This window comes from Dipodomys ordii, unplaced genomic scaffold (assembly GCF_000151885.1).
Source record: "Dipodomys ordii isolate 6190 unplaced genomic scaffold, Dord_2.0 Scaffold205, whole genome shotgun sequence".
NCBI lineage: Eukaryota > Metazoa > Chordata > Mammalia > Rodentia > Heteromyidae > Dipodomys > Dipodomys ordii.
The window spans coordinates 1220952-1247205 of NW_012267421.1; the positions used below are offsets into that span (position 1 = coordinate 1220952).

The following is a 26254-nucleotide window of genomic DNA, read 5'->3' on the forward strand; positions in this document are numbered from 1 at the left end:
TGATCTTCTCTCTCTCTGCTTCCAGAGTAGCTGGGATTATAGGTATGAGTCAAAGCACCTGCCTATTACCTTATTTCTTGATGACATTATCTTTTTGCCCTTAATAACTTTTGGAAGGACTACATTTAACCATTCACCACTAAGGCACAATTCTGAGAGCTCTCAAAAGCACATATCCCACAGTCAGCTCAGAAACCACGGAACTGAAACCATACTTAGAACATTTATCCCTCAGGAAGCTCTCTCTAGCATTTTCTGCTCAAAGCAACTTCAGTTCTCTTTCCCTCAGTAAATATTACTCCATCTCCACTCCCCCTTTTAGTGAGTTATAATGACCTGATGAGCAGCTAAGCAAACACTAGGAAAGTGGAGTTTTCAAACACCATCCAAAGCTTGACACGAAATAGCCAAACAGGACCAAGGACCACAAGGCAGGAAATAAGCAAAGAGGAAAATATCTCAGAGTGGCACAAGCAGAAGAATGCCAGCCTTCCTTGCAAGTTCAAGCCCCAATTCTGTCAGAAAGGAATAGAGAGGTCAGACCCAAGATAGCCTGAAATCGAAGATAGGATCCAGGAGGAGTGAGGAGAAGGTAAGGCCAGGAGATGTCAACTCATCATGAAGTCCATAATGAAAAGCTAGAAGAACTGGCTAGAGCAGCTGTAGTCTACAACTGGGTGACACAGCCACAGCTCCACACAGTGATCGGACCTCTCAGTCCATATGCATAGCCAAAAGACACACAACCTGCCAAGGCCCAGCCACTGCTCTGTCGAGAGAGCCACATACTCCCTGCGATCTCTAGGGGTTACAGTTACATAAACCAGAAGAAGTCCTGGCAATTTCCATGCCTTGTCACACCCCCGCAGGAAGCTGCTCTGCTAATGAGTCCCTTCCATTGGGTGGCCAGTTACATGGCTGCCACAGGTAAACAAAAGCTACATGTTGAGGTAGCCAGTTCCCTCCAAATCACATACATGTGAACATGTGTACACACCAGTGCTCTCACATACATACATGTGCACATGCATGTGTGCACATACACTACCCAGCACAAGCCAGGGACTGTGGTCAGGATGAATGAACATTGAATGACCCAAGCAGGTCAGCAGAGTTCACACTGAATGTTTTCCAATTCCCAGTACTACCACGGTTTTGTTGTGTTTGCAGATGCAACATAAGCTGTGTACTCAAAGAGGGCAGAGCTGACCACCCTGGCAGTGTGATGAAATGGGGGTTCCCCAACTCCTAGCCTGCCTGGCCCCCTAACTGTCATCACAAAGGGACTCATGTGGATGTCAGAACATGCTGACACATGTCAGTCATCCAAGGGCTAAAACACTGACCTGGTTAGATGAAGACTCTCTCTCTCTCTCTCTCTCTCTCTCTGACACACACACACACACACACATACACACACACATTATTAATTACACTAATGACTGCTAAGAATGTAAAACCACAGAGACACCCACTTGGCTAAGGGCTGCACTAGGATACCTACTTTTACCAAAACTTGGAAGACACCAAGATGTCCCTCAGTGTGTAGATGGATAAATAAACCATGGTTCATCCAGGCAATTGAATGTTTTCCAGAATCAAAGAGAAATGAGCAAGCCAGGTACAGGTAGCTCATACCTATAATCCTAGCTACTCAGAAGGCTAAGCGCTGGAGTATTGGGGATCAAAGCCAGCCTGAGCAGAAAAGTCTAAGAGGTACTATCTCCAAATTAACCAGCAAAAACTAGGCTGGAAACTAGGTGCTGGTGGCTCATACCTGTAATCCTAGTTACTCAGAAGTCTAAGATTTGAGGGTCATGGCTCAAGGCCAGCCTTGGCAGACAAATCAGAGACTCTATCTCCAATTAACCAGCAAAAAGTCAGATACATGGTACTGTTTATCATAAGGTAAAGCATCAGTTGTAAGAGAATGAAGCTGAGTGATAGCATAAGGCCCTGAATACAAGCACACAAAAAAATAATTTTTAAAGCAGAGCTGGAAGTGTGGCTCAAGTGGTAAAGGACAAGTTGAGAAAGTACAAGGCCCTGTGTTCAAACCCTGGTTCTGTCAAAAAAAAATGAATGAGTTACCAAGCTGCAAGAAGGAGAAAATGAAGTACACATCACTGAATGAAAGAGACCAATCTAAAAAAGCTACATGGCTCTACTTACATGACATTTAGTGAAAGGCAAAATACAGAGTGAGTAAAAAGCCAAGTGGTGGCCAGGGAAGAGAGAGAGGGCAGTGTCCAGAGGACACTTAGGGCAGGGTAACTATTCCATATGACACCAGGTACAACAACAGATTCAGGCCATTACAAATTTATCCAAAACCATTGAATGTGTGAGACAGTGAACTGCAATACGAAGGGACCGTTTTGAAGAGATCATCAGCTGTGACAAATACAATTTTGGGATTTTGACACTGACCCACAATCAAGATCCCTGAGTTTATGGTAAGTCTCTATTCCTTTCTCCTTCCCTGTAAACATAAAACTGCTCAAAAAATTAATAAAACCCATTGATTTAAAATGAACCTAACAGGAATAAACTGAAAAAATGTTGACATGGAAAAATCACCATGCTTGTGTACATATATCTAAACAGATAGGAAGTATGGCATCCTAAAGCAATGCAGTACATATGAGATACCAATCGTGACACAAATAAAATTCCACTGCTGCTATTTCCTTTGCCAAGGCAAAGAAACTCATAAAAATTAGCTCAGAGGCTAAAGGAAAGAAGTTGATGGGTCAAAAGACCTTGAAAACCAAAGCAATTCTAGGCAAATACTAAAGTAATGCTAATGGTATATCACGGTCCCAAATCTCAAGCTCTACTATAGAACTATAACAAAAACAGCTCAGTATTGGCACAGAAATAGATCTGAAGGCCAATGGAACAGACTAGAAGACCTAGAAATAAAATCATATAGTTACAGCTATCTGATATTTGATGAGAAAGCCAAAGATATACAGTACTAAAAAGATAGCCTCTTTACTAATTGGTTTTGGGAAAACTGGGCATCCCCATAGAGAAAACTAAAAGTGGATCCCTGTTTGTTTAATACCAATTAAAAGTGGATGAAAGACCTCAATATCAGACCTCAAACTTTGAAATGATTGCAAGAGGAAGTAGGAGTGACACCAGAATTCATAGGCATAGGCAGGAACTTTCTGAAGAGTCTTGGAGGGCAGATAGGAGAGAGATTTGGCAAATGGGATTACATCAAAATAACTTTCTGCACAGCAAAGGACATAGCTACAAAACTAGAAAGACAGCCAGCAGACTGGGAATGAAGATCTTTACCAGCAATACATCTGACAAAGGCCTAATAACCAATATACACAAGGAACTCAAGAAACTAACCCCTCCCAAAGCTAATAAACCAATTACTAAATGGGCAAAGGAGCTAAGGAATGACTTCTCACAAGAGGTAAGGATGGCAAAGTAACACATGAGGATATACTCAATATCTCTGGCCAGCCATAAAAGAAATGCAAATCAAAACAACTCCAGTTAGACTGGCCAACATTGTGAATTTGAACAACAACAAATGTTGGTGGGGATGTGGGGGAAAAGAAACTCTATTGCACTGTTGGTGAGAATATAAACTAGTACAATCGCTGTGGACAGCAGTCTGGAGATTCCTCAAAAAACTAAACATAGATCTTCCCTAAGACACAGCCATACCACTCCTGGACACCTACCCAGAACATTACAAACCAGGATACTGTAAAGACACTTGTACATCCGTGCTCATTGTTGTACTATTCATAATAGCCAAGTTATGGAAACAGCGTATATGTCCTACAATAGAAGAATGGGTCCCAAAAATGTGGTACTTACACAGCCATTAGGAAGAATAGCATTATGTCATTTGCAGGGAAATGGATGGACCTAGAACAAATCATGTTAAGTGAGGTAAGTCAAGCTCAGAGAAACCATTGGCACATATTTTCTCTCATATTCGTAACTTAGATCTAAAAATCACAAGGGCATAATAAATTATACAGGACTCTAGGCATTTATACAGAGTGAGACCAAAAGAAGATGCTCTTAGGAAAGGAACAGAAAGGCATAATGCCTGTGGTGCATCTGATCATACACAATAATAGTTATTGAAATGAACTCCAGGAAATAAAGACAAGTTTTTTGCTTTTTTGCTGTTTTTTTAAATTTTCTTTTCTTTTTATTCTGTTTGTTCATTTATATATCTTTGGGAGCATAAGGGGAGGAACAGAAATGGAGGGACAAAGGGTAAACAAATGCAGCAGTGATACTCACTAGACACTATGTTGAAAATGAACTATACAATGTGTAGGTGAGGATGGGAGGGAAAAGCAGGGAGAAAGCTAATGAAGGGGTAAGACTGTCCAAAAAGAAATGTAGTCTTTACCTGACTTATGGAACTGTAATCCCTTTGAACGTCACCTTTACAATAACTAAAAAATTTAAAATAATAATTTTAAAAGTGGTTCAGAGTCTAAAGGAAAGAAGTTGATGGGTCAAAAGTGACAGCTTTGATCCTCTATTGAGATAAGCTTCTCCACTGTGTGGGCTGTGTTCCAAACTGTGGCAGACAGATGTAATTTCTCTCTGTGCCTGGCTGCGTGGTTCCCACACCCTCCAACTCGTCCCTCTGTGTTTCCAGGGCATCACCAAATCTGATGTGATAAGGCTGACTGTATTGCTGTGAGAAGCAATCAGAGGAAAAGCAACCCACATCCTAGGATTCAGCCTTAATCACGCTTAGGCTCTAAAGGTGGGATCAGAACTTAAGCATCCAGAGCAAAGACCATGACGGATGGACAGATGCAAGGGCTGCCCTGGCTCAAAGCCTGCTGTCCCCAAAGAGAGTGCGGGGTAGGGCTGCAGCCCACAGCAAGACAATACATTCTCCTGGCCATGTGGGAAAGAACACACAGACAAAGCTAACAGCACTAGTGTTCTTACTTGAATACAGGACGGATGACTGTTTATGGTTTCAAAGACTCTACAACTGCTTGAGGCTAGAAGACAGTACCCATAGACTTGATTTACAAATCGGACAGGCCCCCACCTTACCCTGGCAACTATCCCTCCATCCTTCAAATACACGCATGGGAACGCCTCTTCCATGTCCCATGTCTTAGTTCTTGACATTCAACAGATTCAGCAGCAAAGAAACAGGGTCATTCTAAATACATGCAAGCAATTCCAAAACAAGGGAAGAGCTCTGCCAGTGTGAACCAGCTCCAAATTCTATCTTACTGTCATCCTTGTATCCATCCTTCCTTATATCATTTGTTTATTGTAATTTTGATTGTATGAAGACAATAAAAAAGTAATTGCATGTATTTGTTGGGTAAAAGTGATAGCATGATTTATGAACTTAATGCAGCATAACCAAATCAAGTTAACTAACCAAAACAAGTTAACTAACATAACTTATCAACTCAAATACTTGACATTTTTGTGTTGTAAACATGTGAAATGCACTCTCTTAGCAATTTGAAAATGTACAGTGGTCTCATTCATAGTCCTGCCTCAACTCAGGACCTTTCTGCCTAAGCCTCCTAATTGCTGGGATTACAGAAGTGAACCACTACATCCCCATCACCTATTACTTATTGTACTTACCACGATGTGAATAAAACCCATGCCTCCTCCTGTCTGAGTTCCTGTGTATCCTCCAGCCACCACCACCACCACCCCTGTAACTACTCTTGTAATCTCTGCTTACCAACATTACATTGACTTAGATTCCTTAGAGAAGTGTTTTTTTTTAAAAAAAAAAAAAAGTGTATTTAAAAGGAAGCATTCAAGCTATACAGCCAATAAGGAATTCATATGCAAAACAGTTAAAGAGTTTGAACCCATCAATAAGAGTAGAAGGAAACATCCCTTTTAAAGGGCAAGGGCTCTGAACAGACATTTGAAAAAGGCCACACGAAACTGGCCAACAGAAGTATGAGAAATACCATCATGGACAAAGGATACCAAAGAGATGAACAATAACTGGGACTGGAGAAAAGGTAGAGAAAGGAAAATCCTGTATCCGGGCATGAAATAGAACAATACAGGTGTGTGGGAAACTACGGAAATCCTCCAAGAAGCCACAAACAGTGTTTCTGTGGGACCCAGCAGCCCACCTCTGAGACTACCTTCCAGACCACAGTTCACAGGCACAACACAAGGAACCAACTTCCCATGTTGTTGTGAAAAGCAAAACATCATTAAATTATCTTTGGGTATTGAAGGGATGTGCTACATCATTATGGCCAAGCAATTACTCACAGGTTTTAAAGAAGTAGAAAAATCAAGATCTACTATGCACAAAGCAATCTGAGGCCTGAAAGTGGAGATGAGTGTGGTAAGAGGTGAGAGGAGAGAAGAGATGGAAGAGGGCGAGCCAGACAGGACAGACACCATAAGCCAAGCATCTGAGAGGGACACCCTCAATGAATGGCATCCAGTCACGCAGGTAATACAGCCGAGGTCCAAATGTGATTTAAAATGGGGTTTTCAAAGCAACGCACATTGGTTACATGCACCAATACATCTGAAAGAGCTAGAACACAGGGTTTCTTCAATGTACTTGTGCATTTGAAGTCTGGCCCTTAATAAACCTAACGATGAGCCTTCTTATTTCACTGCAGCATTATTTATCATGCCAAAGAACTGGGGCAACCCAATGACCCTTCACACAGAGGAAAACCTGCATAATTGGCATCCTCTGGACTCCATGGAAAAACCTGAACTTATGTGACCTACACCCATGGCTCTTGATCTTCAGTTCCTTTTCGAGCAGGGTCTTTACCGACACTGTGTATGAACAACCAGGGTTTGGGTAATAAAACAGAGAAATAAAACAAAGTAAGCTGGGATGCTCAGCATGATAGGAGTCTGCAACTTTCATACCAGGCACCTAGCACCCATGATACTAGGTCTCTCACATCCGTGATGACATTAGGACCCTCACACCCATGATAACACCAGGTCCCTCAAACCCATGACACCAGCCCCTCATGCCCATGATAACACTAGGGCCCTCACATCCACGATGACACCAGGCCCCTCATGTCCACGATGACACCAGAGCCCTCACACATATAGCTGACTTCATATGGACCTCCTTAAGGACTTAAAACCATCCTGGAATTTCTAAACTAAGGGTACAGTTGCATGACACCCTCTAACCCACTGGTATTGGACTCGGCCTAGGATTTACTTTGTCCAAAGAAAAATGAGTGCTGACATTCCTCACTCAAGCAGTCTTTAGCAGTGGCAGAGGGAAAAGCCCTTGCCCTGGGTGCTAACTCCCCAGCAGGTGCACCCCAGAGCCTTTACATTGGCTTATACAAATGCACACTTTGGACACTGATAACAATGTAAAATTTTTGTTTTGTTATTACTGTCTACAAGTGAGACACAGGGTGGTTTCAATTTGCCACATCCATTTTATGTGTGCAATGCATCTTGGCAAAGTAACTCTTGTCTACAGACAAACAATAAACTCAGCCTTGTGGCAATTCAGTCAACTCCCTAACCCCCTGTGCAAAAAATCTCAGCATACAGTTGCACGTTCTTCATTAATGTGATGATTTTTCTGGATTATTCAAATGGGGGAATAATGTCTTTCCATTCTTCTACTAAACAATGAGTTAAAATCTTCATTTTATATCTGAATGAAAGCACAATTTTACCATCTTTTGAAAATCATCTTAACAGCTCTTATTCTGTGTGTGTTTTACTCTTCACTGGTCCCCTCCAACAATCCCACCTTTTACTATCTAGAAATCAGTACTACCAGGCAATGATGGCTAATGCCTATAACCCTAGCTACTCAGGAGGCTGAGACTGCCAACCCAGGCAATAAAGTCTGTGATACCCTTATCTCCAATTAGCTACTAGAGAGTCAAAAATAGGGCTGTAGCTCAAAGTGATAGAGCACTAGCCTTGAGCACAAAAGCTCAGGGACAATGCCTTAGCCCTGAGTTCAAGCCCTAGGACCAGCACCAAAAAACAAACAAAAAAAAAAAAACAGAAATGAGAGGTGTGGAGAGACTGAAGTGTTCAGTTCTGGGTAATAGCACAGCTGATGTCTACACTTGCATACAACCAGCACCTTCACCCGGTGCTGCCCTAGGAAGCGCCAAGCTTGGGGCACATTGTCTGTCTCCATGACTCACCGCAGATGGCTGGGCTTCCAGAAAAAGGAGAAGGGAGCCATGAAACACAGTGAATTACAACTCAATATTCTTCAACCTGGAAGTCATTCAGTAGCGTTAATGAGCTTACAGTCTGAAAGGCAGAGGAAGAATGCAGATGAAATACAACTCAAATCACACCTGATTCCTTTTGTTGTTAAAGGGATATATGGACACCCTTCCTTCTGGTAAGTACTTTGGCAAAGGAAAATCACATTATTGTTACTAAGTATGGCAGGTGATGAAGCGTTCCTTAGAGCATGAAGTGGCTCCTAACAACATAGTTGGTTTCCTGACTATTCCATCCTGTCCACTGGGCAGGTGGAGGTGGAGGCAGAGGAGGCAGAGGCCCATGAGCCTTCACCTTGACTGTACCAGCTTCTCCAGAGCTACTTCCTTATACTTGACCCACAAACCCAAGAGGCACTCAGAGGGTTGTGTCAAATTCAGGCAGAGGAAAACCCAGAGAAAATGCAGGCTCCCCCCAAGAAATTGCAGCACCTGGCTTCACAAACGATTCGAACTCAAATGTATCCACAGGATTCAAGTCATGCTTTTATGGTAATTCTCAGAAACCGTTATCAATACTTTTCCAATTATGGATCACTCACCATTGGTGGATAATAAAAACAATTTACTAGGTTATGGACAACGTATTTTATGTTAATAGAATAGAATTGAATGAAGAATAGAACAGAAAAAAACAGTAATTTCTGAGCGGCTGGAATACAAGGTAACAGCTTCCTCCACCTCGGCCTGTCCTTTGCTGGCACGAATCCAGCCAGTCATCTGATAAACAAAGTCCTGAAAGATCAAGCTCTAGAACACATGCAGTCATTAAGAGAGATCAAGTTTGGCAAAGATTTTACAGAGTCTCACTCTTAACTATGAAAGAGGGTGGCATTCTGATATTATTAAACTCCTGACTAGATACCTACACCTGTCATATGTTATACATGCATTGTTTCATTTGAACCCCAGGGGTGATTGACCAGGACACCTCCTACTGTGAGAATACTCCAAAGCAAAGGAGAAGGAACACTAGATCTACACTTCCATCTTTCAGACCCCAAGGCCATGCTCTGAATGGCAATGAGATACTGCCTTATTTAGACACTTCTGGCACAATTATGCTGCATCAATGTGCACACAAACCAAGGGCGAAAGAAAAATCTCAGTTATCAAGGAAGGAGAGTCATCTGTCCCCTCATGCTGGAGACCCAAACTGTCATTTAAACACGCTCCACTTTCCACACACATGAGACTGATTTGGGAGAAATTTCTTTCTATTCGAAATAATGGTGCTCAGGGTGACACAATTGAAGCTACCAGGGGACCATCAGATCCTCCTCTGCTCAATCCCAGAATGGTGCTCCTCTCACAGCTGTGAATGCAGGGGCATCAGTGGGGAGGGCAGGAGCCAGTGGGCAAAAGCACAAAGCCTGCCTACTGTGTTGAGCATGCAATGCATCCTTGACGAAGAGCAGTGTAGGTCCCTGGGCCCCCTCTCCACCACCGGGGACGAGCTGTGGCCCTCATCCCAAAGGAGGGATGTTTTGTCCTCTGAACAGATGATGCTTCTGCTTGCCCTTCATACAGGAGGCCCCGTGGGCTTCGCCATTTTCTCATACTGGGTCACCAGTCATCAGTGACAACCACATCCGATATGGTTCCTGAGCACAGAGAACACTCACTGCTACTGACAGGATCACAAATCCCGGCAAGATTATCCAGAGCTAGAGTTATGGGTAATGGCAGGAAGGCACTGCTGGGCACACATCAGCTCTCCTTAAGTGCTTTCATTGCTTGCCAGCTCTACGAAACCCCAGATAACCGTCTGATGACAGAACATCTTAAAGATAAAGGAAGACATTACAGAAATGTCGGCTGGACACAGTGGCTCATACCTGTAATCCTAGAAGGAAGAGACGGGGAGAATCACAATTTGAGGCCCACCTGGGCAAAATGTTCATGGGACACCCCTCCCCCATCTCAAACAATGAATGGGTCTGGTGGTGCATACCTATCATCTCAGCTATGCAGATGATGAGATTGAGAGAATCATACTTCCAGGCCAACCTGGGCAAAAAAGTTTGTGAGGTCTCATCTCAACAGAAGACACACACACACACACACACACACACACACACAAATTGGCATGATGCCATGGTATTCTGCACCTTAGCTATGGCAAGAAGTTTCTATCAGAAGATCTTGGTCCAAGCTAGACTGGGCAAAAACAAGAATATATCTCAAAAGTAACCAGAAAAAAGCTGGGTACACTCACACCTGTAATCCTAGCTACTCAGGAGGCTGAGATCAGATGACTGCTGTTCAAAGCCAGCCTAGGCAGTAAAATCCATGGGACTCTTATTTCCAATTAAAAAAAAAAGGTGGGGGGAAGAGGGGAACAGAAAATAATCCTCAATAATCTGCTCTCACTGTATTTGATGTTGGTATAATTTGTGGAGGGGAAGGACAAAAACAAATCATTTAAATAGGGATACAGGTGGACCCATTGCAACAATGAGGTGTACAAGTCATTATGTCAAAAAACTAACTTTACAACTTTGGCGGGGGGGGGGGATTTGAGGGCAGGGATGGGAAAGGGAAACAAAGGAGGAGGCAACAATGCTTGATAAGAAATGTACTCTATCTTGCCCATGTAATTGTAACCCCTCTGTACAGTATTTTCACAATAAAAAAAAAGATAATCTGACTGGTTTAAATATTAAAAAAAAAACAGAAACAGAGATATGACTCAAATGGTAGAGCACTAGCATTAAACAAAAGAAACTACCAGGCCTTAATTCTAGGCCTGAGTTCAAGTATCTAGGCCCTGAGTTCAAGCCCCAGGACTGGCACCCAAAAATAATCAGAGAAAAAAGGATTGAAGGCATGGTTCAAGTAGTAGTGTGCCCACCTAGCAAGTGTAAAAGCCTGAGTTCAAACCCCAGTACTGCCAAAAAAGAAAGAAAGAAGAGAGAAAAGACAAAGAAGAAAGGGAAAAAAGAAAATAAGAGGGGGGGAAGAGAAAGAAAATGTCAACCTACAAGTCTTCACCTTGTACTTAGAGCTGAGAGCAATGAGGCAGTGGGACCAGCAGGCCCTACTGGAGCCTCCTTATGGCAGAGCTTTGCAATCCAGGAACTCAGGGCACATGCTAACTTGCCAGCAACCCCATCAGACCTGCTTTGTGAGGTGCTGCACTTGCTATGCTACAGGACTAGCATCAGTGGTCAAGGAGGGACTTGTAGTCTGGCCACTTCTATTGCAGCTTTGTAGCTATTAATTTTCACTGAAATTACTCTGATAATTTACTTTCTCTATCACAACAGAAAAGATAAACCTCATCACAGCACATCTGCATGTGATTGCCTTCTAGATATGATATGTAGTAATACCAAAGTGTTTCCGCTCAGCACCATTGTTTTATGCTCTTTAGGACTAGTGCACTATAACATATGGGAATTGAGACTTCTGATTTGTTTCAAGGCACGGGCATTACTGTAGTTACATAAATCAAACCGCATTCTCCCTATAAAATCTTGAAAAATCTTTCCATGTACCATTAAAAGCATTTTAATTTTTTTCTTGTGAAACTTAACTGCATTTACCATCCTGTTATATCTTATATACAGCTACATAGATTATAAGACATCATCCATAAGCATGAGCCAAAAACAATGAATCACATCCAAAAGGAACAATGATAATAGGTGAAATGCTATTTGCACTTACTAAAATTCAGAAGAACCCTATCCTGTAAACTAGGTAGCTAATTTCTCTCTCTTTCTCTCCAGATCTTGCTCAATAATCTTCCTGCCCCCAAAGAGCTGGGACTATAGGCATGCATGCATTCTCTGTCTCTGTCTCTGTCTGTCTGTCTGTCTATATGTCTGTCTGTCTCTCTCTCTCTCTCTCTCTCTCTCCCTCCCTCCCTCTGCAGAGATAACAGTGAAGCATGGAGCAAGGTTTCTCAGCCTGCACAAGCTGACATTGTGAGTATGTCCCTGTTGTAGCAAAGTTGTCTATGCATTATGAGATCTGTTTCAGCATCCAGGCATTTGTTCACTAGGTGCCGGCATTAAATCCCATCCCCCAAAGTGGCAACCCAAAATGCCTGTAGGCATTGCCAAATATCATCTGCAGGGAATTTCACCACCACCACCACCACCCCCCGCCCATCGGAAACCACTGGCTTGCAGAAGTCAAGAAATTACTTTAGAAAGCTGCAGTGGAAGTCAGGTATTGAGTCTAGATCATGTGTTCTCAACCAACAAAACATAGTACTCTCTGTTCTGTAATAGTTTAAATAACACAAAAAGAAAGCTACAAGGAGGATGAACTACAAGCCCCTTCCTGTGCAGAAATCTTCCATGGCCACACCAGACCCAGAATTTCCAATCTTCCCTCTTCCTATCCAGGCCCACATTCCAGTGACTATACCTAGCGGGCCTTGCTCCCTGCCCCACCTCTCTCAGTCTCCTTTGGGTCATGTTCCATGTGCCAACATTCTAACAGACAGTCATCACTCACTCAGTGAAGGGGACTCATTGTATGCTCTCCTGGAACCCCTAGAGTATCAGATCTGACTTCCTCCCACCCATTCCCCAGGCCACCCTACGTCCAACCCTGCACCATCCCAGAGTGCACAACTGCGTGTGCACCTTACCTCTGATCTTCCAGGATACCCAGACCTTCCAGGCCAAACATTTTCCCCATCTTTTCCTACCTGACTTACACATGTTATTCCATGCCTGACTCATAAGAAGCCTACAGAGCAAATAGTATTTTCATTTGGCCAAGAAGAAATAGAGCCCACTAGGTAAGAAGACCCAGCATTCAGGACTCAGCATGCCAGGACGCAGATTCCAACCTAAGGATGGGAACTCTAAGCTCTTTACCCCAGACTTCTCTGCCCTACCAACTTCCTGACCAAGCACAGACTATAGGCCTGCATACCTCTTCTGAAGTATGCACCCAGCATACTCTACTCCAGCTTCCTTAGATGTCCCTTATTCTGGTCCCCTCTTCCTGACATCCCAAAGTTATAAGCAAAGAAAAGGGAAAAATTCAGGCAGTCACCCCAGGAACTTGGAGAGGTAATAGCCTACTAAATCAGAGGATAGAAAATACAGAACAAGTTTTCCCTTATCTGATTCGAGTTCTGCTATTTACTTTTTATGCACAAAGAGTTATGCATTCATGTGTGACTGGTCAGATTACTCCAAGCCCTTGAAGCCTGTAGGCAGAACAAGAGAAGGTATGAAAACCAGAGCCTGGTAGGGAGGGAAGATTCCTCTATTCAATCACATTGCTTCCACAGAGCTCTAAAATAATCCTCCTGAGTGCTTTCACATCTAGGTTAAGGCAAGATACAAAACACTTTCAGACATCAAAGGCCCTGACAAGAGAAAAACGATGGGCAGAGTTGGGACATGAACTACCAGAGGCAGATCTTCCCGGCCCACTGACTTTTTTCCACTTTAAGCTAGTGGCTCGGTTGATGACTCAGTTAAGCAGGCTGATTCATGGAGGCTGGACATAGGCAGACCTGACCAAGCGAATCATTTGCTGGATTAAATTGATTGCAAAGCTCATCAAACATGACTACTGAGCCATATCAAAACCCAAGTGAAAGTAGGCATTAGACACTGAGGAGAAAAACAACTCCTTGCTTTGTTTTCCAATACACAGAGGCCTCTGCCTGTACAATCTTGGATGCCTACACACGTTTGCCTCTTGAACTGTTTCTTTTGTTGGGTCCATAATATTTTTAAGCCAATAGCCTCTTTGAAAAAAAAGGTAGACAGAATCAGAAAAAAACAAACATGCATTTTAAAAAATGTATGCACAGAGGGATGTTTCCTACAAGTATTCATGTGTCTAACTTAGCTTTTCAATCTTTATTTATTCTAGGTAAGCCCCACTTGGGACCTATTTCCATTGATCTCTCTGTTGCTTAAATTGGGCCAAAAAGGGTCTTGGCACAGATTCGCCCTGACCTGTCAATCATGCCCCTCCAACATGGGGTCAGAAGAACTGAGACATCATTCAATTACAGCTAGATATTTATGATCAGCATGTATGCACGGTCTGGCATGCTTTCTCAAAGACACAAACTTCTCCAGGGCAGCCCTGAAGTTAAGCTAAAGACACAGTGATGAGGATTTCCCAGGAGAGCCAGTTTTCTCTGTAATCTTCTCCTGTCAAGTCTCCATGCACCCACTTTGGCAAATCCTTTAGAATGACTGTCCGTCATGGATAAGACTGCTTCACACAGCAAAAGCAGACATCCCCTAACCAGGCCGACTTAAAGTCTACTCCTTCCATTGAAATGCTGCTCTTGGAGGAGATGCTCACTGCCCAGCACACCAGAAGAGAGGCTCAGAAGCATCTGGATCATCACAATTCTCCCCTGGGCTAAGATTTGCTGATACTTGCTATCTTACATACAGAAAGATGACTGCCTAACAAGAGCTGCAGGAAAGTAATAATTACTTTGAAAACTGGTGGGTTTTTTCTCTTTAATGGAGTATTGAAAGGTAAACAAACACATTAGCAAAATTAAATGAAAACTATAAACAAAAGAAGATGGTTTGTGGATACTCGACCATCCACCCTTCCATGTGGCAGCAAATCAACCGGACACAACCTAAAGCTTCTCAGAATAACTAGCATTTATTTTATCTTATTATTTTATTTTTGTTGGTCATGGGGCTTGAACTCAGGGCCTAGGCACTGTCCCTGAGTTCTTTTGCTCAAGGCTAGTGCTCTACAGTTCCAGAGCCACAGTTCCACTTCCATGTTTTGTTTTTTTTGTTGAGTAGTTAGTTGGAGATAAGAGTTTCACAGAGACTTTCCTGCCCAGGCTGGCTTTGAACTGTGATCCTCAGGTCTCAGCCTCCCGAGTAGCTAGGATTATAGGCGTGAGCCACCAGTGCCCAGAGATAAATTACTTTTTACTACTAAAGATGATGGCAGCATGTAATCTGAGTGGTTAATTTACGTCCTGCTGAGGGCTGCATGAACAATTACTACCTTGAGTCCCTCCAGCGAACTGGAACACAACTGAACGGTTTAGTCACCTGTAGACACTGATTATATTTAGAAAGTACAACAAGTTCATTTGGCCCTCGATGGTTCATGCAGTCCAAATTACAATACAACCCCTAGGACTGCTGTTCTGTTTGGAAGCCCCAGGACACAAAAGTCTCTACCCAGTGATGACCCTCATTAGAAAATGCAGGATTAAAATGATCAGCTAAAAATGCCATTGGTGAAACCTGTTGGCAGATTTTAATTGTACTGACATTTTTATCTGAATGTAATATATTTAACTCTGCAATACTAAAAGGAAAAACAAGGAAAATTAGATACTGGCCCTTCAATCTGAACTGTGGGCTTCAAATGCTTGTCAGACAGAAGGCTGACGCAAACTTCCTTCTTGGCAATGTATGTTGCACAGTATGTTAATAATTAATAATAACAATTAATAATAATACATTATCATGACAGGTCTTAGGGGTTTCCTGGGTGACTTTGAAATTGATACTTTTCCTTGCATCATTCAGAAAAGCTCCCTCTCTCACACACAAACACAAACACAAACACACACACACACACAAACACACATCTTAGATAAACTACAGATAAATTAATTGACCACAAGTTCACCAAATCTCTTCCTAGGGGCCACGGTCATCTAAACCTTTAAAACCACGACTCTCTTGGAAAAGCTATAGCTAAGGCTTAAGAGGGGTCTCATTTGAAGAGTCAAGAGTTAATGCTGGAGTTAGGTGCCATAATTGTGCAATTCAATTTATGACAACCCTCACTGCATACAAGATGAACTGATGAGATAAAATATGGCGGGGGGGCGGGGGGAAGGAGGGAGACTAGATGTTTGCTTGACTACAATCATTATTTTAGTATGTATAGTAAAGTATGTTACACACCTTAATTATACAATTTCTAAAATGAACCAATGAATAAGCACACATGACATTTCCAGGGCTCACTTCATTATTCCAGTTTTAGAGATTGTACATAGTCTCTCCACCTTCACAAATGTATGATGCACATGCCAAACCAGCAAGCAGTGTCTGCCCAAGGCCCTCTGGTGGGGAGCCAAAATCACATGTGCCCTGAGAAACAGGCCTCCACCACTCAGTTCTATTGGAACAACCAACTACTTGTGTTGGCCTTGCAAGGGCACATGTCAGGAACGGTCCACTCCGTCCCTTCAAGACTCCTCATGTCAAAACAGCCAAGAACCCGTCCAGCAGCTCCCCTGGCGCCTCCACATCTCCGCACCCTGGGAACGTGGAGGGCATGGCAGATTCTGCGCTGAATTACCCTTCCCACACATGTCAAAAGTCAATTGTTGTCTTAGAATCTCTGCCTATGCACTGAGAGAAACAGCATTTTCTCAGTGAATTGGCCAAAGGAGAATCTGAGGCAAAAGAGAAGTCAAACCTTAAATGAGTTTTTAAAGATCTCTGTGTTCCTCATTCGTTAACCCTCAACCCAGCCAGCCTGGCACTGGCTAGTGAAGGGTTTGGCTAAAATTACTGGTGGACTACGCTGCAGGTCTCAATCAATTTTTAATTCCAGCAGCAGTAAGGTCTGGAGAGAAAGCAGGCAACTCACTGAGAAGGATTAGAGAGACTGTTTATTAATGATTCTAGCTAACCATGAGCCACCAATATGTCAGCTGAGCAGCTTCCAGAAAGTTCCCTCTCCCAGAAAGATGTTCTTACCTCTGGGATGTTTTCTTATATTTCCTCCTGTAGGAAAAGAAGCAGAAAAGTGTTATCAGAAAAGCCTTTGACAGGGGACAGAGAATGTCATACTTTAGTAGGTCAAGTACAGAGGTTAGCACTTTGGGGGTCAGTCTCCTGGGAGGTCTCTCTGCTGGGGGTTCCTTTCCTAGAGGGTCACTCTGGGAAACTTACCAAATTCAAAGTACAGCTAAAAGCTGAAGATTGTTGGATCACATGTATTATGGTGGATGTACACACACACACACACACACACACACACACACACACACCCTTGCCAGTGAAAAACAGCACTCTAAGAACTCAGTGGCTCTGCTATCTCCTTCCTACCCCTTAGGGATACTGTGGCCTCTTGTCAGAGGTCAGGCTTTAAAGGCAGAAAGATCCAGGTTCAAACCTCAGTCCTTCTTTCTGCAAAGGTACAGGATTATAGTAAATAGGCAGAGGCTTATAAAGTATTTCTTATGTCTAGCACATATTAAATTATTGGTAATCATTCCTTGGGTTCTTATATTGTGACCATTACCCCCACCGCTGGTCAATCAGGTCCATTTAAGGGTCTGCCTTTTCTTTTTATGTGGGAGGAGAGTGTTAGCAATTGAGCTCAGGCCTCAAGTTTGCATGGTACTTGCTTCTCCCCAGTCCCCAGAAGTACCTTTTAAAATATAAACATGTCATCGTGCAGCTCAAACATGAGGTAGGCATGAGGTTTTCAAAGAAGGGAGCAATGGGGAAGGGGACAATGGGGAGGTCTAGAAGCAAACAGGGGACCCACATCTGCTTTCCACAGTCATTACTGACTCACTAACTGGCTGCTACATCATATATGTTAGGAGAGGGAAAGAAAGAAAGAAGGAGGGACAGAGGGAGGAAGAGAGGGAAGAAAGTGTCAAATTTTAAAAATCACTGACCAGTCACCTCTGTGTTAAAATGAAAGCATGTTCCATGTTGGATGGAGATGGGGTGACAAACACAGCACACCACATAGACCCTTCAGTGCACTGCTCCCCAGATAGTTACAGATATCTGCTTCTCTGAAAAGAAACACCAGAGTGGCAGCCATCATCCCAGGCTATTGATTAATGGAGCATCCCTTTGATTTTATGGATCTGCCAAATTTTAAAGTGAATACAATGCCAGGCACTGGTGGCTCACGCCTGTAATCCTAGATACTCAGGAGGCTGAGATCTGAGGATCGCAATTCAAAGCCAGCCTGGACAGGAAAGTCCGTGAGACTCCTATCTCCAATAAACCACCAGAAAACCGGAAGTGGTGCTATGGCTCAAGCGGTAGAGTGCTCGCCTTGAGCTGAAGAGCACAGGGACAGCACCCAAGCCCAGAGTTCAAGCCCCACAACCGACCAAAACAAAACACAAAAAAGCTAAGATAGGCAGCTGAGCTAGGCAGGCACTGACCACTGGCTCTCTCGTACTTAAACCTGTCCAGGTTTCATTTGCAGGCCTAGAGCATGGGGAGCTATGGTATGGCTTTGCTAGCAATATAATCTATTAAACTGGTCTAAGAAGCCTCTGGCAACACTAGAAAGTAACCCACTAAGACTGTGCAAGCACTCAAGGCAAAAACAAAAGGTGGATACCCTTGGCCTCTCCTTTGAAGCCTAACTGGTTCTATCAGCAGAGGGTGAGGTCGTCTTCAGAGGTTAGAAGGCCGAATGCTACTGGTGCACTTTCCTGTGCATTTTCCAAGGGCCATACAGAGGTATTATTCTGGAGTACTGGAGGAATCAAACAAGGACAAATATAAGAATAGCTTCATTCTCAGCACCGAACTATAATGTGCCCTTCTATATCATTAATCCTCATAACGCTGATTTTGCTTACCATACTACAAGGTATTCAAAGCCCCACTTTACCCTCTCAGGCAACATCTGTGTTAGGCCAAGCTTCACATCTAGAAGAAACAGGATGGTCTTGGATAGAGGTCATGTATTTAATTCACCAGATGCTGCATATTCTAAAAACATTGGGCCCCTTAAATCCCTAGTTTTGAGTTTTGAGGTTAGAGATCCTGTCGTATGAATCTCTGAATTTCTCCCAGAGGCTTGTACACAATCGTTACAAGATTGTCAAACCACAAATATCTTTTGGCCAACTATCTATTTGCAGTTGCCATCCATGTGGGTCAAAATATGGGTTAAGCATTCGGTAGACCAGGGAAAGAGGTACTCAGCCCCACACACACTCCTGTCCCTCACTCCTCACCTAGAGATAAGTGTTCTCAGCTGTACACACAGTATGATGTTTCACTCTCGTTTTTCCCCATTTGGACTCAGCCCCCAAATCAAACTAGACCCAAACTGAACAGTGGAGAGCTGCACTTAAAGCACCACAGGAAAAACAACAACAACAATTCCATGGGAACGAAGAGCCAACTCTCCGGAGGTCCTGTTGACTTGTCATTGTCCCCTGAACTCTACCTACTCCTGGCTTCTCAGCTGAGCCCTTGCTTCTTTCCTTCCCAAACCTGCAGGACCTTCCCAGCCCCACAAGATGAGGCCCCTCTGTTCCTGGGACTAGTGTTCCCCGCTATGCAGCCGCATTGTGACGTGGAGTGCTCTTTCTGTGGCAGTGATGTGAGAAGGTTGGTGTGGCCCTGCTGGTGTTTCTCTGTGTCTGCCATGTTGTGTTCAGCAAATGGCAGCTGCCCAACGTGTTGGTCAATGAATGCTTTCTCGTTACCCATTTTCCTTCCGTTTAGTGACAACTTTACTAAAAGAAGGAAGACTGTCTACCTCAGCTATGATTTCCTATCCAAAGGAGAAACTCAATGATTTCCTATCCAAAGGAGAATCCAACAAGGTAGGGCGGGAGCCCCTTCTGCTGCAGGCCTGGTCAATCCTGCGACAAATCCTGTGAGGTCCACCTGCTTCCACCTTGATAGACGTGAGGCTTATGAAGGCTGAGTAGCTAGTGACGTAGCTAAGGAGCTAACTTAAGAAACTAGTTCTCAGGACACAGAACCTTGAATCAGCTGATATGAAAAGCCACTTCTGAAACCTTCCAAGAAAATTGGGGAAATTACACAAAGATGTCAGAGGATTCCAGGAGGAAACGTAGATACTAGATAAAAAAAACAAACCTGGCCATGGGAAAACCCACTGAACTCCTTTTCATTCCAAAGGAGGAAATGAGCTGGCAAAGAATCCCAGTTTATTTTCGGTCTTTTGTATTTGTAAGGACTCTATCACAATTCTTCCCTGACTCACTACCTGAAAGACACGGGGAAGGTTTTCTCTTCCTTTTTCAAACTTACTTTAAGTTTACACTTCTCTGAAACTTGGAACAAGAAGTACAAATCTTAGGAATCCTGCAACTAGACTGAACTAATAATGAAGAAGCTGGGAAAGAAGGAGCAAGAGCCATCTGCTCTGAGACCCAGCTGAGCTGGCAGCAGCTTGGAGATGAGCAGCACTGGCTTTGGAACTCCAGCAGGAGTGAGCTTGCTCATCACTTTGGGGCCAGGCTGAGCAAAGACCCGGACAGTGCTCCCCAAACTGTGTTCCCAGGACCAGCTGACATTTTGTACACACACATGTATACCTAGAGATCTACACATGCACACAGGTGAATGCACACCAAGCAGGGCTTCATTTATGCGCCTGAGTTTGCATTTTTAGGAGAAGGCCTCAAGCGCAGTGCTTGAAATGGCCAACCTGAATTCAAATCCCTTATCCAATAAAATGTGTCCAAAAAGCTTTGTGACCCTTACAACTTGAGCTTCTTCCCCATCCACCAGTTCTTCTCCTTGGCAAACTTTTGGTGATAGGGCCCCTTTCCCAGGTGGTCACTGATAACCGCACAGCCCACAGCATAAAGCGGGGTGTCCAGGTGTGCTCGAGAAAGAACCAACCGCTGCCTGTCATAGTGTTCCTGCATTGATAACAATGTTCCCATAATTCAACAGATTTTCACATTTCACTTGGAAAGTAATCCTTTCTTTCAGCAGTTAAAAATGTCAAAAAAAAATTAGTTGGAAACCAAAATACTCCTGGTATGGAAAAACTAAAACTCCCTTAGTATTCCTAAGCTTGGATCCCTTGGACCACAAAGGAAGAAGGTGTTAATTCTGCCAGGTAAAGATGAGCCACAGCCCTTTGTGGCACCCCTGCAGCCTGCACACCCAGCCCTACTCTATGGCTGACCCAGCAGAGTCCCACACTTCCTCTAAAGCCAAAGTTGGGCCATTGCTCCGAATAGTACAACTGGGTACGTGTGGACTTGTGAACTGACCCCTTAGTGATCCCTGTACAGATCTAAAATTGCTTGTAACAAAACATCTTGTGATCAATAGTTCCCTTCACACAGAACTAGCCTGCATCTTGCCCACACAAGCACCTGGAAGCCTCCTCATACACTATGTGCTAAAACTACAATTATTGATGGGCCCACATTTCTCTACCTCTTCTACAAATTAAAAGACTGCTGGCCTGCACTAGAAATCAATACCTGTTAAAGTCCAGAGTGTTTCAATGGAGCTTTGGCTTGCCCAAGCAGTATCTTATGGTGCATGTGTGTGTGTGTGTGTGTGTGTGTGTGTGTGTGTGTGTGTGTTTGCTCATTGGTAAAGGTATACAGACAGAAGTGAGCTCTAAAACTCCCCTCGGAGGCATCCATCCATATACGTTCACCTGAGTCAGGAGCATCATCAAGGGACAGAGCCCCAATATTTTAAAAGGCTCCCAAAGTTCTTTGTGACTGTGCTGTCTAGCAGAGGCTTCTTGACCCTGAACTTCATTTCACATCTTCTGTGACCATGGAAGGGAGAAAGTCCACAGCTAAGCCCAACCTAGGGATCTCGACTCACACAGCAAGGATGCCCCTGCCCAGGAGCACACTGGGGACCAACAAGGACCCCAGGAAACACCAGCAAGGATAGAAGGAGGAGATGAGGAGATTCTGAAGTCAGGCCGATGACCAGGGATGGCTTCTAATAGCCCGGATGGGTGGCAGCCGACTGAATGCTGATGCTCAATTACTCATTGCTCTAAAGTGAGTACGGGAGCAAGAGCCATATGTGTATGCAGTAATGAGGTTTATAAATAGGCTTAATATTCTAACAAGCTGGCTCGGGGAAACCAAAACGTGTACTCTGCTTCAAGTTAACAGCAAGACGCCTCCCAGTGGGGCACAAAGCTTCAAACATACAACAACTGTGCACGCGCATGTGCACGTGCACGCATGCACACACGTGCACACACACACACACACAAATGCGACCTGCAACTTTACCTTCCATGTCCCCCTGAGTAACTGATGAGCTGCTTGCCAACACCCAGACCCTGGTGCTCAGACCTTGGTTCCCTTGAGAGGAGGCTGAGGGAGAGACTCCCTCTGAGCACAACAGAGAGGCCAGCAACACCGGGGGTGGGGGTGGGGGTGGGGTGGGGGTGGGGGCAGGGAGAGTAAGCAACTCATTCTCATGAGACTGGATCCAGTGTGGCTAGCTTGTGGGAAAGTAGACTGCAATAAAATGCCACAGACAGCCGTGAAATGAGCCAGGACAGGAATGACCATCTGATCCTCTGGTTTTGATTTTCACTGGTATGCAGAGTGCAGACAAAACAGAATGGGTGGATCTAGAAACTTCTACAGAGCACATCTTCCAACACTTGTATGAACTAAATCTCCAGGCTGCTGGGAATGGAAGGGCTCTACATGCTTCCTCCCTTTCCGCTCAGGGTTTCATTTCCCAGATGTCTAGGGTGAAACCTAGATTTGCACCATTTGTCCACTGATTGTTGGCTGGCCTTTCCATCTTTTGAATAAGCAAATGTCAATATCAATACAAGTGTGTGTGTGTGTGTGTGTGTGTGTGTGTGTGTGAATATATATGCATATAAACTGGAACAGCCCAGTCATTAGGAAAGAGCTGGGCTCTGCTTAAAATTTCTAAGGGATTATTCTAGGTTTTCTGTTGGGGACAATGGTCTTACAGTCACAGCCCCTCTAGCTTGGACAAGGATGCTTCTATATGGTGACAGACATCTCCCAGATACACACGCCAAAGTAATGAGCTCAAATGCAAACAAAGGCAGTCTCTGGAAATGTGGTTTGAGGCTGGGGACAGTGAGTGGGGAGAATGGGAGAATGTTTGTCTGAAACAGCTGTAAATAAGACAATTTTCTCCCTGCTCCTGGGACCAAGTGGCTTTCTAGCTAGCCTTGTCTGTCTGGTGTTAGACAGTGAAGTTCATAGACAGAGAGGGTTCACTATTCCAAAGGAGCCAACTGTTCAGAAAGCCACACCTATAAATACACCAGCTCATACAGCAAATCTACACAGGCTCAGCTGGGGCTCCAAACTCCTGGGCCAGCCGGCTCTTCAATACTGTCCTCCCCACCCTCATCATCCTGCAGACAGCTGGCCAGACACAGAAATCCAACCCTCTTGTGCATGCCCACTTCTCTCCCAAGCCTGAGTTTAAAAAAAGAAAAAAGGAAATAGAATTCTAGTACTTGGAGGCTCCGGAATGTGACTTGGTTCCATAGAACACTGAAATCTTCCTTGGATAGCAAGGGTATGGGTTTTGTTTTTTAGAAAAATCAAATACTATTTCCTTTCCATCTAGCTGAAAAGCAAGGCCATTTCTTAAATCCAACAGTTTGTCAAGGCCACCAAGAAGAAGGGGGAGAGGGGGAAATGGAAAAGAGTTGAGCGATAGTATCAGGCATGTGGAAGTCCACATAGCACATTTCCTGCACAACTGCTTTATTCCTTTAGTCGTGAATTCCCTACTATTTGGACTGCAGCCAGACTGCCTGCGTGGGAAGAGGACAGAGTTCTGTCACCTCTTTCCGGGGAACCTGGCTTCACCAAAACCAACATCAAGCGAGAAAGGCTGAAATCAGAACCTGCTCTTAATGTCTGTGACAGCACTGCTAGAGTGCAGCTAAAATCCAAAAGCTTAAGACAGAAGAAGCACACTCCTCACAGACAAGGCCTTGCAACTAGTGGAAGAGGGACCTTCTCAAATTTTTGGTCTATCCAGAGAGTTCCTTCCATCTTCTGCTTTCCAGCTGCCCTGGTAGACTTAGCCAGAACAAAAACTATGCCTTTGGTCAAACCTTTCCACCCACCCCAGGGGCTCCTCTGTCTCCAACTCCTTGTCCCTTCCTCCAACTCTTGCTCCTGAAGGCAAGTGTCTGTTGGTCATTCTCCCTCCTGGGTGATTTGAAGAGTCAGTGTCACAGCTCTGGGGAAGCTGAGAATACTCCTATCTCATCTAAAACCTGGTCTCCAGTAGCATCATCTATGTCAGCATCTTAGGACAGAGATTCTAGAATACTCCACAATGTGAATAAAGCAAATGAGTTCCTTGTCCAAGACATATGAGACTGGGAAAACTAGCAGATGCCATCCTGGGGCCCATTTTGAGCTCTTCTGCCAACTGAAATTAGCAGAACATTCTAAGCTATAATAGTAACTTCCACTGAAACCACACCAAAGTGCCCAAAAGGGGTGCCTGGAAAAATTCTGCCAGCTTTTGTTTAGTGGAGATTGTTTTGGGTGGTTTTATAGACAGCATGACAGTTCTAAACCATGTTTAGGACGTTCCATTTATGAGCATCGGTCTTTATGCTTCACAGATGAGCCACACGGGACCCTACTCATGACAGCATTGTTTGCAGAGCCTCAGGCTCGGCAGAAAGGGTTTGCATTAATGCCCTTCTGGAATAGTACACAGCAATGAAGGAAGTAGTTATTTTGTGGGGCTTAACTGGAAGACATTGTAAGCTCTTAGAGTCATCCTCAGGCCAGGAATAGAGAAGTAAAGAAAAACAGATGGCCAAACATTAGTCTAAATGTGAACTCTTCCCTAAACACACTTGGCAGGAGTCTTCTAGGGTGACTCTTTCATGGCCTATTCACTAGGTTTGCAGTTGTTGAAGGATTTCGGAGGTGTGGGATCTGGATAAACCAGATTAGCTGGAATCCAGACAGCATGGAACTGAGCTTGGCTGGGTCCCTCTAGAGTTTGCTGGGCTCTCAGCTTTGAGCCTTAGCTGCCTTGTTTCTGTGCCTTGTACTGCCAGAAGTTTCCTGATGAGGGTTTCATTCCTTTTCACTTCTTGGGTTGTACTATCTTTGTGCCTTAGGAATACTGGGGAAGACCCCGTCTATGCCAGGCCTTCATGTCCCTCCCAAATACCTATGCCCAATTAGCCAAGGCCAAAGCTTCAAGCAAAGCTATCCACGGTGATTTTAGCCAGGTCTCTTGTCAGACTATTTAGGCTGTCACATAGGACTGTATTCTCTCCCTCTCTCTCTCTCTCTCTCTCTCTCTCTCTCTCTCTCTCTCTCTCTCTCACACACACACACACACACACACACATACATATACACACACATACATATACAAACACATACACACACACACACAGAATTCTCTTTGTTGACTTGTATATTGTATAACCCAAAGCTTTCCTTAATCTGCAGACCCTTTACTCAATTACACATCTTTGCATACTATCACCCCGAGTGTCCTATAAGAAACCTCATGGTCACCACACCCCAAAATGAGCCCCATTCTCTGTTCAGTCTGCTTAGTCTGCCTGAGCAGCACTGGTATTCAAGCTAAAATTTGGGGCATTATTCCAGGTTCCTCTCTCGGCCTCTCCTAGGGTCCCACCAGCTTCACTGCCTCAAAAGCCCTGAAACCTTCCCCACAGACAGAGGCTTCCCATTCCATGCCCCCCCCCCATGGCCAGCTCAGCTGCATCTCCAACCCCATCTCTTATCGTCTCTGCTGGGCCACTTGGCCACAATTCTGTCCTCTGAAGTACCATCATCCTTCCTGTCTTTGGCTCTTCAAGCAAGCAAAGATCCACTAGCTTACGCTTCCCCTACTCTCTAGCTACCCAATATCAACCTAGTCTTCCCATCTCAACTGAAATCTCACTTCTTCAAAAACACCTTTGATGAGTCTTAGACCAAGTTTGGACCCTCAAGCTAAAAGTTTCAAGAGCATCTTGGTTGTTTTTTTGTGTGTGTGGCATACCACAGTAAATATCTGTTTGTGGAAATATTATTTTTATTTGCTTCTGTCCACACAGTGGAGTACTCTCTGCAGCAGGGGCCTGTGGCTCACTTCCTCAGACCTCTGTCCCAGGTACAAGGTGAAGCGTTTCCTACATATAGACTGTGTGTGTATGTGTGTGCGTGTGTGTGTGTGTGTGTGTGTGTTCAAATATAGAAATCATTGGTCTGAGAAGGTGGCTCAGTGGTAGAGTGCTTGCCTTGCATGCATGAGGCCCTG

At 44.1% G+C, this 26254-nt stretch overlaps 1 protein-coding gene across 1 annotated transcript in view; it reads right to left on the reverse strand.

Annotated features, from left to right (window-relative positions):
• Window positions 1-26254, reverse strand: part of Pde1c (phosphodiesterase 1C, calmodulin-dependent 70kDa) — a 250953-nt gene that overhangs the window by 121096 nt on the left and 103603 nt on the right. The gene's annotated exons all lie outside the window — the stretch shown is intronic.